This window comes from Microchirus variegatus (genome assembly GCF_963457635.1).
Source record: "Microchirus variegatus genome assembly, chromosome: 22".
Taxonomy (NCBI): domain Eukaryota; kingdom Metazoa; phylum Chordata; class Actinopteri; order Pleuronectiformes; family Soleidae; genus Microchirus; species Microchirus variegatus.
The window spans coordinates 140,052-152,721 of NC_139823.1; positions in this window are offsets into that span (position 1 = coordinate 140,052).

Consider the following 12,670-nt stretch of genomic DNA (forward strand, 5'->3'; position numbering starts at 1 on the left):
TACACTGAGTGTCCAGAAGTAACATTGTAAAGATGTTATGTTCACTTTTTAAGGTTTATATCATGTGGCAGGAGAAAAAAATGGAAAATCTCCAAATGAGCTTATCTCACTCTAATGTACAAACAAACATAGAAAAACAGACAAGTCCAAACAATGAAATAATTGCAAAATTTTACACTGAGTGTCCAGAAGTAACATTGTAAAGATGTTATGTTCACTTTTTAAGGTTTATATCATGTGGCAGGAGAAAAAAATGGAAAATCTCCAAATGAGCTTATCTCACTCTAATGTACACATAAACATAGAAAAACAGAAAACAAGTCCAAACAATGAAAAAATTGTAAAATTTTACACTGAGTGTCCAGAAGTAACATTGTAAAGATGTTATGTTCACTTTTCAAGGTTTATATCATGTGGCAGGAGAAAAAAATGGAAAATCTCCAAATGAGCTTATCTCACTCTAATGTTCACATAAACATAGAAACACAGAAAACAAGTCCAAACAATGAAATAATTGCAACATTTTACACTGAGTGTCCAGAAGTAACATTGTAAAGATGTTATGTTCACTTTTTAAGGTTTATATCATGTGGCAGGAGAAAAAAAGGGAAAATCTCCAAATGAGCTTAACTCACTCCAATGCGCACTTTAACATAGAAAAACAGAAAACAAGTCCAAACAATGAAATAATTGCAACATTTTACACTGAGTGTCCAGAAGTAACATAGTGAAGATGTTATGTTAACTTTCTTAAGTTTATATCATGTGGCAGGAGAAAAAAATGGAAAATCTCCAAATGAGCTTAACTCACTCTAATGTACACATAAACATAGAAAAACAGAAAACAAGTCCAAACAATGAAATAATTGCAAAATTTTACACTGAGTTTCCAGAAGTAACATTGTAAAGATGTTATGTTCACTTTTCAAGGTTTATATCATGTGGCAGGAGAAAAAAATGGAAAATCTCCAAATGAGCTTATCTCACTCTAATGTACACATAAACATAGAAACACAGAAAACAAGTCCAAACAATGAAATAATTGCAACATTTTACACTGAGTGTCCAGAAGTAACATTGTAACGATGTTATGTTCACTTTTTAAGGTTTATATCATGTGGCAGGAGAAAAAAAGGGAAAATCTCCAAATGAGCTTAACTCACTCCAATGCGCACTTTAACATAGAAAAACAGAAAACAAGTCCAAACAATGAAAAAATTGTAAAATTTTACACTGAGTGTCCAGAAGTAACATTGTAAAGATGTTATGTTCACTTTTTAAGGTTTATATCATGTGGCAGGAGAAAAAAATGGAAAATCTCCAAATGAGCTTATCTCACTCTAATGTACAAACAAACATAGAAAAACAGAAAACAAGTCCAAACAATGAAATAATTGCAAAATTTTACACTGAGTGTCCAGAAGTAACATTGTAAAGATGTTATGTTCACTTTTTAAGGTTTATATCATGTGGCAGGAGAAAAAAATGGAAAATCTCCAAATGAGCTTATCTCACTCTAATGTACACATAAACATAGAAAAACAGAAAACAAGTCCAAACAATGAAATAATTGCAACATTTTACACTGAGTGTCCAGAAGTAACATTGTCAAGATGTTATGTTAACTTTCTTAAGTTTATATCATGTGGCAGGAGAAAAAAATGGAAAATCTCCAAATGAGCTTAACTCACTCTAATGTACACATAAACATAGAAAAACAGAAAACAAGTCCAAACAATGAAATAATTGCAAAATTTTACACTGAGTTTCCAGAAGTAACATTGTAAAGATGTTATGTTCACTTTTCAAGGTTTATATCATGTGGCAGGAGAAAAAAATGGAAAATCTCCAAATGAGCTTATCTCACTCTAATGTACACATAAACATAGAAACACAGAAAACAAGTCCAAACAATGAAATAATTGCAACATTTTACACTGAGTGTCCAGAAGTAACATTGTAACGATGTTATGTTCACTTTTTAAGGTTTATATCATGTGGCAGGAGAAAAAAATGGAAAATCTCAAATGAGCTTAACTCACTCCAATGCGCACTTTAACATAGAAAAACAGAAAACAAGTCCAAACAATGAAAAAATTGTAAAATTTTACACTGAGTGTCCAGAAGTAACATTGTAAAGATGTTATGTTCACTTTTCAAGGTTTATATCATGTGGCAGGAGAAAAAAATGGAAAATCTCCAAATGAGCTTATCTCACTCTAATGTGCACATAAACATAGAAACACAGAAAACAAGTCCAAACAATGAAATAATTGCAACATTTTACACTGAGTGTCCAGAAGTAACATTGTAAAGATGTTATGTTCACTTTTTAAGGTTTATATCATGTGGCAGGAGAAAAAAAGGGAAAATCTCCAAATGAGCTTAACTCACTCCAATGCGCACTTTAACATAGAAAAACAGAAAACAAGTCCAAACAATGAAAAAATTGTAAAATTTTACACTGAGTGTCCAGAAGTAACATTGTAAAGATGTTATGTTCACTTTTCAAGGTTTATATCATGTGGCAGGAGAAAAAAATGGAAAATCTCCAAATGAGCTTATCTCACTCTAATGTGCACATAAACATAGAAACACAGAAAACAAGTCCAAACAATGAAATAATTGCAAAATTTTACACTGAGTGTCCAGAAGTAACATTGTAAAGATGTTATGTTCACTTTTTAAGGTTTATATCATGTGGCAGGAGAAAAAAATGGAAAATCTCAAAATGAGCTTATCTCACTCTAATGTACACATAAACATAGAAAAACAGAAAACAAGTCCAAACAATGAAAAAATTGTAAAATTTTACACTGAGTGTCCAGAAGTAACATTGTAAAGATGTTATGTTCACTTTTCAAGGTTTATATCATGTGGCAGGAGAAAAAAATGGAAAATCTCCAAATGAGCTTATCTCACTCTAATGTTCACATAAACATAGAAACACAGAAAACAAGTCCAAACAATGAAATAATTGCAACATTTTACACTGAGTGTCCAGAAGTAACATTGTAAAGATGTTATGTTCACTTTTTAAGGTTTATATCATGTGGCAGGAGAAAAAAAGGGAAAATCTCCAAATGAGCTTAACTCACTCCAATGCGCACTTTAACATAGAAAAACAGAAAACAAGTCCAAACAATGAAATAATTGCAACATTTTACACTGAGTGTCCAGAAGTAACATTGTGAAGATGTTATGTTAACTTTCTTAAGTTTATATCATGTGGCAGGAGAAAAAAATGGAAAATCTCCAAATGAGCTTAACTCACTCTAATGTACACATAAACATAGAAAAACAGAAAACAAGTCCAAACAATGAAATAATTGCAAAATTTTACACTGAGTTTCCAGAAGTAACATTGTAAAGATGTTATGTTCACTTTTCAAGGTTTATATCATGTGGCAGGAGAAAAAAATGGAAAATCTCCAAATGAGCTTATCTCACTCTAATGTACACATAAACATAGAAACACAGAAAACAAGTCCAAACAATGAAATAATTGCAACATTTTACACTGAGTGTCCAGAAGTAACATTGTAACGATGTTATGTTCACTTTTTAAGGTTTATATCATGTGGCAGGAGAAAAAAAGGGAAAATCTCCAAATGAGCTTAACTCACTCCAATGCGCACTTTAACATAGAAAAACAGAAAACAAGTCCAAACAATGAAAAAATTGTAAAATTTTACACTGAGTGTCCAGAAGTAACATTGTAAAGATGTTATGTTCACTTTTTAAGGTTTATATCATGTGGCAGGAGAAAAAAATGGAAAATCTCCAAATGAGCTTATCTCACTCTAATGTACAAACAAACATAGAAAAACAGACAAGTCCAAACAATGAAATAATTGCAAAATTTTACACTGAGTGTCCAGAAGTAACATTGTAAAGATGTTATGTTCACTTTTTAAGGTTTATATCATGTGGCAGGAGAAAAAAATGGAAAATCTCCAAATGAGCTTATCTCACTCTAATGTACACATAAACATAGAAAAACAGAAAACAAGTCCAAACAATGAAAAAATTGTAAAATTTTACACTGAGTGTCCAGAAGTAACATTGTAAAGATGTTATGTTCACTTTTCAAGGTTTATATCATGTGGCAGGAGAAAAAAATGGAAAATCTCCAAATGAGCTTATCTCACTCTAATGTTCACATAAACATAGAAACACAGAAAACAAGTCCAAACAATGAAATAATTGCAACATTTTACACTGAGTGTCCAGAAGTAACATTGTAAAGATGTTATGTTCACTTTTTAAGGTTTATATCATGTGGCAGGAGAAAAAAAGGGAAAATCTCCAAATGAGCTTAACTCACTCCAATGCGCACTTTAACATAGAAAAACAGAAAACAAGTCCAAACAATGAAATAATTGCAACATTTTACACTGAGTGTCCAGAAGTAACATAGTGAAGATGTTATGTTAACTTTCTTAAGTTTATATCATGTGGCAGGAGAAAAAAATGGAAAATCTCCAAATGAGCTTAACTCACTCTAATGTACACATAAACATAGAAAAACAGAAAACAAGTCCAAACAATGAAATAATTGCAAAATTTTACACTGAGTTTCCAGAAGTAACATTGTAAAGATGTTATGTTCACTTTTCAAGGTTTATATCATGTGGCAGGAGAAAAAAATGGAAAATCTCCAAATGAGCTTATCTCACTCTAATGTACACATAAACATAGAAACACAGAAAACAAGTCCAAACAATGAAATAATTGCAACATTTTACACTGAGTGTCCAGAAGTAACATTGTAACGATGTTATGTTCACTTTTTAAGGTTTATATCATGTGGCAGGAGAAAAAAAGGGAAAATCTCCAAATGAGCTTAACTCACTCCAATGCGCACTTTAACATAGAAAAACAGAAAACAAGTCCAAACAATGAAAAAATTGTAAAATTTTACACTGAGTGTCCAGAAGTAACATTGTAAAGATGTTATGTTCACTTTTTAAGGTTTATATCATGTGGCAGGAGAAAAAAATGGAAAATCTCCAAATGAGCTTATCTCACTCTAATGTACAAACAAACATAGAAAAACAGAAAACAAGTCCAAACAATGAAATAATTGCAAAATTTTACACTGAGTGTCCAGAAGTAACATTGTAAAGATGTTATGTTCACTTTTTAAGGTTTATATCATGTGGCAGGAGAAAAAAATGGAAAATCTCCAAATGAGCTTATCTCACTCTAATGTACACATAAACATAGAAAAACAGAAAACAAGTCCAAACAATGAAATAATTGCAACATTTTACACTGAGTGTCCAGAAGTAACATTGTCAAGATGTTATGTTAACTTTCTTAAGTTTATATCATGTGGCAGGAGAAAAAAATGGAAAATCTCCAAATGAGCTTAACTCACTCTAATGTACACATAAACATAGAAAAACAGAAAACAAGTCCAAACAATGAAATAATTGCAAAATTTTACACTGAGTTTCCAGAAGTAACATTGTAAAGATGTTATGTTCACTTTTCAAGGTTTATATCATGTGGCAGGAGAAAAAAATGGAAAATCTCCAAATGAGCTTATCTCACTCTAATGTACACATAAACATAGAAACACAGAAAACAAGTCCAAACAATGAAATAATTGCAACATTTTACACTGAGTGTCCAGAAGTAACATTGTAACGATGTTATGTTCACTTTTTAAGGTTTATATCATGTGGCAGGAGAAAAAAATGGAAAATCTCAAATGAGCTTAACTCACTCCAATGCGCACTTTAACATAGAAAAACAGAAAACAAGTCCAAACAATGAAAAAATTGTAAAATTTTACACTGAGTGTCCAGAAGTAACATTGTAAAGATGTTATGTTCACTTTTCAAGGTTTATATCATGTGGCAGGAGAAAAAAATGGAAAATCTCCAAATGAGCTTATCTCACTCTAATGTGCACATAAACATAGAAACACAGAAAACAAGTCCAAACAATGAAATAATTGCAACATTTTACACTGAGTGTCCAGAAGTAACATTGTAAAGATGTTATGTTCACTTTTTAAGGTTTATATCATGTGGCAGGAGAAAAAAAGGGAAAATCTCCAAATGAGCTTAACTCACTCCAATGCGCACTTTAACATAGAAAAACAGAAAACAAGTCCAAACAATGAAAAAATTGTAAAATTTTACACTGAGTGTCCAGAAGTAACATTGTAAAGATGTTATGTTCACTTTTCAAGGTTTATATCATGTGGCAGGAGAAAAAAATGGAAAATCTCCAAATGAGCTTATCTCACTCTAATGTGCACATAAACATAGAAACACAGAAAACAAGTCCAAACAATGAAATAATTGCAAAATGTTACACTGAGTGTCCAGAAGTAACATTGTAAAGATGTTATGTTCACTTTTTAAGGTTTATATCATGTGGCAGGAGAAAAAAATGGAAAATCTCAAAATGAGCTTATCTCACTCTAATGTACACATAAACATAGAAAAACAGAAAACAAGTCCAAACAATGAAAAAATTGTAAAATTTTACACTGAGTGTCCAGAAGTAACATTGTAAAGATGTTATGTTCACTTTTCAAGGTTTATATCATGTGGCAGGAGAAAAAAATGGAAAATCTCCAAATGAGCTTATCTCACTCTAATGTTCACATAAACATAGAAACACAGAAAACAAGTCCAAACAATGAAATAATTGCAACATTTTACACTGAGTGTCCAGAAGTAACATTGTAAAGATGTTATGTTCACTTTTTAAGGTTTATATCATGTGGCAGGAGAAAAAAAGGGAAAATCTCCAAATGAGCTTAACTCACTCTAATGTACACTTTAACATAGAAACACAGAAAACAAGTCCAAACAATGAAATAATTGCAACATTTTACACTGAGTGTCCAGAAGTAACATTGTGAAGATGTTATGTTAACTTTCTTAAGTTTATATCATGTGGCAGGAGAAAAAAATGGAAAATCTCCAAATGAGCTTAACTCACTCTAATGTACACATAAACATAGAAAAACAGAAAACAAGTCCAAACAATGAAATAATTGCAAAATTTTACACTGAGTTTCCAGAAGTAACATTGTAAAGATGTTATGTTCACTTTTCAAGGTTTATATCATGTGGCAGGAGAAAAAAATGGAAAATCTCCAAATGAGCTTATCTCACTCTAATGTACACATAAACATAGAAACACAGAAAACAAGTCCAAACAATGAAATAATTGCAACATTTTACACTGAGTGTCCAGAAGTAACATTGTAACGATGTTATGTTCACTTTTTAAGGTTTATATCATGTGGCAGGAGAAAAAAAGGGAAAATCTCCAAATGAGCTTAACTCACTCCAATGCGCACTTTAACATAGAAAAACAGAAAACAAGTCCAAACAATGAAAAAATTGTAAAATTTTACACTGAGTGTCCAGAAGTAACATTGTAAAGATGTTATGTTCACTTTTTAAGGTTTATATCATGTGGCAGGAGAAAAAAATGGAAAATCTCCAAATGAGCTTATCTCACTCTAATGTACAAACAAACATAGAAAAACAGAAAACAAGTCCAAACAATGAAATAATTGCAAAATTTTACACTGAGTGTCCAGAAGTAACATTGTAAAGATGTTATGTTCACTTTTTAAGGTTTATATCATGTGGCAGGAGAAAAAAATGGAAAATCTCCAAATGAGCTTATCTCACTCTAATGTACACATAAACATAGAAAAACAGAAAACAAGTCCAAACAATGAAATAATTGCAACATTTTACACTGAGTGTCCAGAAGTAACATTGTCAAGATGTTATGTTAACTTTCTTAAGTTTATATCATGTGGCAGGAGAAAAAAATGGAAAATCTCCAAATGAGCTTAACTCACTCTAATGTACACATAAACATAGAAAAACAGAAAACAAGTCCAAACAATGAAATAATTGCAAAATTTTACACTGAGTTTCCAGAAGTAACATTGTAAAGATGTTATGTTCACTTTTCAAGGTTTATATCATGTGGCAGGAGAAAAAAATGGAAAATCTCCAAATGAGCTTATCTCACTCTAATGTACACATAAACATAGAAACACAGAAAACAAGTCCAAACAATGAAATAATTGCAACATTTTACACTGAGTGTCCAGAAGTAACATTGTAACGATGTTATGTTCACTTTTTAAGGTTTATATCATGTGGCAGGAGAAAAAAATGGAAAATCTCAAATGAGCTTAACTCACTCCAATGCGCACTTTAACATAGAAAAACAGAAAACAAGTCCAAACAATGAAAAAATTGTAAAATTTTACACTGAGTGTCCAGAAGTAACATTGTAAAGATGTTATGTTCACTTTTCAAGGTTTATATCATGTGGCAGGAGAAAAAAATGGAAAATCTCCAAATGAGCTTATCTCACTCTAATGTGCACATAAACATAGAAAAACAGAAAACAAGTCCAAACAATGAAATAATTGCAACATTTTACACTGAGTGTCCAGAAGTAACATTGTAAAGATGTTATGTTCACTTTTTAAGGTTTATATCATGTGGCAGGAGAAAAAAAGGGAAAATCTCCAAATGAGCTTAACTCACTCCAATGCGCACTTTAACATAGAAAAACAGAAAACAAGTCCAAACAATGAAAAAATTGTAAAATTTTACACTGAGTGTCCAGAAGTAACATTGTAAAGATGTTATGTTCACTTTTCAAGGTTTATATCATGTGGCAGGAGAAAAAAATGGAAAATCTCCAAATGAGCTTATCTCACTCTAATGTGCACATAAACATAGAAACACAGAAAACAAGTCCAAACAATGAAATAATTGCAACATTTTACACTGAGTGTCCAGAAGTAACATTGTAAAGATGTTATGTTCACTTTTTAAGGTTTATATCATGTGGCAGGAGAAAAAAAGGGAAAATCTCCAAATGAGCTTAACTCACTCCAATGCGCACTTTAACATAGAAAAACAGAAAACAAGTCCAAACAATGAAATAATTGCAACATTTTACACTGAGTGTCCAGAAGTAACATTGTAACGATGTTATGTTCACTTTTTAAGGTTTATATCATGTGGCAGGAGAAAAAAATGGAAAATCTCAAATGAGCTTAACTCACTCCAATGCGCACTTTAACATAGAAAAACAGAAAACAAGTCCAAACAATGAAAAAATTGTAACATTTTACACTGAGTGTCCAGAAGTAACATTGTAAAGATGTTATGTTCACTTTTCAAGGTTTATATCATGTGGCAGGAGAAAAAAATGGAAAATCTCCAAATGAGCTTATCTCACTCTAATGTGCACATAAACATAGAAAAACAGAAAACAAGTCCAAACAATGAAATAATTGCAACATTTTACACTGAGTGTCCAGAAGTAACATTGTAAAGATGTTATGTTCACTTTTTAAGGTTTATATCATGTGGCAGGAGAAAAAAAGGGAAAATCTCCAAATGAGCTTAACTCACTCCAATGCGCACTTTAACATAGAAAAACAGAAAACAAGTCCAAACAATGAAAAAATTGTAAAATTTTACACTGAGTGTCCAGAAGTAACATTGTAAAGATGTTATGTTCACTTTTCAAGGTTTATATCATGTGGCAGGAGAAAAAAATGGAAAATCTCCAAATGAGCTTATCTCACTCTAATGTGCACATAAACATAGAAACACAGAAAACAAGTCCAAACAATGAAATAATTGCAACATTTTACACTGAGTGTCCAGAAGTAACATTGTAAAGATGTTATGTTCACTTTTTAAGGTTTATATCATGTGGCAGGAGAAAAAAAGGGAAAATCTCCAAATGAGCTTAACTCACTCCAATGCGCACTTTAACATAGAAAAACAGAAAACAAGTCCAAACAATGAAAAAATTGTAAAATTTTACACTGAGTGTCCAGAAGTAACATTGTAAAGATGTTATGTTCACTTTTCAAGGTTTATATCATGTGGCAGGAGAAAAAAATGGAAAATCTCCAAATGAGCTTATCTCACTCTAATGTTCACATAAACATAGAAACACAGAAAACAAGTCCAAACAATGAAATAATTGCAACATTTTACACTGAGTGTCCAGAAGTAACATTGTAAAGATGTTATGTTCACTTTTCAAGGTTTATATCATGTGGCAGGAGAAAAAAATGGAAAATCTCCAAATGAGCTTATCTCACTCTAATGTTCACATAAACATAGAAACACAGAAAACAAGTCCAAACAATGAAATAATTGCAACATTTTACACTGAGTGTCCAGAAGTAACATTGTAAAGATGTTATGTTCACTTTTTAAGGTTTATATCATGTGGCAGGAGAAAAAAAGGGAAAATCTCCAAATGAGCTTAACTCACTCCAATGCGCACTTTAACATAGAAAAACAGAAAACAAGTCCAAACAATGAAATAATTGCAACATTTTACACTGAGTGTCCAGAAGTAACATTGTGAAGATGTTATGTTAACTTTCTTAAGTTTATATCATGTGGCAGGAGAAAAAAAGGGAAAATCTCCAAATGAGCTTAACTCACTCTAATGTACACATAAACATAGAAAAACAGAAAACAAGTCCAAACAATGAAATAATTGCAAAATTTTACACTGAGTTTCCAGAAGTAACATTGTAAAGATGTTATGTTCACTTTTCAAGGTTTATATCATGTGGCAGGAGAAAAAAATGGAAAATCTCCAAATGAGCTTATCTCACTCTAATGTACACATAAACATAGAAACACAGAAAACAAGTCCAAACAATGAAATAATTGCAACATTTTACACTGAGTGTCCAGAAGTAACATTGTAACGATGTTATGTTCACTTTTTAAGGTTTATATCATGTGGCAGGAGAAAAAAAGGGAAAATCTCCAAATGAGCTTAACTCACTCCAATGCGCACTTTAACATAGAAAAACAGAAAACAAGTCCAAACAATGAAAAAATTGTAAAATTTTACACTGAGTGTCCAGAAGTAACATTGTAAAGATGTTATGTTCACTTTTTAAGGTTTATATCATGTGGCAGGAGAAAAAAATGGAAAATCTCCAAATGAGCTTATCTCACTCTAATGTACAAACAAACATAGAAAAACAGAAAACAAGTCCAAACAATGAAATAATTGCAACATTTTACACTGAGTGTCCAGAAGTAACATTGTAACGATGTTATGTTCACTTTTTAAGGTTTATATCATGTGGCAGGAGAAAAAAAGGGAAAATCTCCAAATGAGCTTAACTCACTCCAATGCGCACTTTAACATAGAAAAACAGAAAACAAGTCCAAACAATGAAAAAATTGTAAAATTTTACACTGAGTGTCCAGAAGTAACATTGTAAAGATGTTATGTTCACTTTTTAAGGTTTATATCATGTGGCAGGAGAAAAAAATGGAAAATCTCCAAATGAGCTTATCTCACTCTAATGTACAAACAAACATAGAAAAACAGAAAACAAGTCCAAACAATGAAATAATTGCAAAATTTTACACTGAGTGTCCAGAAGTAACATTGTAAAGATGTTATGTTCACTTTTTAAGGTTTATATCATGTGGCAGGAGAAAAAAATGGAAAATCTCCAAATGAGCTTATCTCACTCTAATGTACACATAAACATAGAAAAACAGAAAACAAGTCCAAACAATGAAATAATTGCAACATTTTACACTGAGTGTCCAGAAGTAACATTGTCAAGATGTTATGTTAACTTTCTTAAGTTTATATCATGTGGCAGGAGAAAAAAATGGAAAATCTCCAAATGAGCTTAACTCACTCTAATGTACACATAAACATAGAAAAACAGAAAACAAGTCCAAACAATGAAATAATTGCAAAATTTTACACTGAGTTTCCAGAAGTAACATTGTAAAGATGTTATGTTCACTTTTCAAGGTTTATATCATGTGGCAGGAGAAAAAAATGGAAAATCTCCAAATGAGCTTATCTCACTCTAATGTACACATAAACATAGAAACACAGAAAACAAGTCCAAACAATGAAATAATTGCAACATTTTACACTGAGTGTCCAGAAGTAACATTGTAACGATGTTATGTTCACTTTTTAAGGTTTATATCATGTGGCAGGAGAAAAAAATGGAAAATCTCCAAATGAGCTTAACTCACTCCAATGCGCACTTTAACATAGAAAAACAGAAAACAAGTCCAAACAATGAAAAAATTGTAAAATTTTACACTGAGTGTCCAGAAGTAACATTGTAAAGATGTTATGTTCACTTTTCAAGGTTTATATCATGTGGCAGGAGAAAAAAATGGAAAATCTCCAAATGAGCTTATCTCACTCTAATGTGCACATAAACATAGAAACACAGAAAACAAGTCCAAACAATGAAATAATTGCAACATTTTACACTGAGTGTCCAGAAGTAACATTGTAAAGATGTTATGTTCACTTTTTAAGGTTTATATCATGTGGCAGGAGAAAAAAAGGGAAAATCTCCAAATGAGCTTAACTCACTCCAATGCGCACTTTAACATAGAAAAACAGAAAACAAGTCCAAACAATGAAAAAATTGTAAAATTTTACACTGAGTGTCCAGAAGTAACATTGTAAAGATGTTATGTTCACTTTTCAAGGTTTATATCATGTGGCAGGAGAAAAAAATGGAAAATCTCCAAATGAGCTTATCTCACTCTAATGTGCACATAAACATAGAAACACAGAAAACAAGTCCAAACAATGAAATAATTGCAACATTTTACACTGA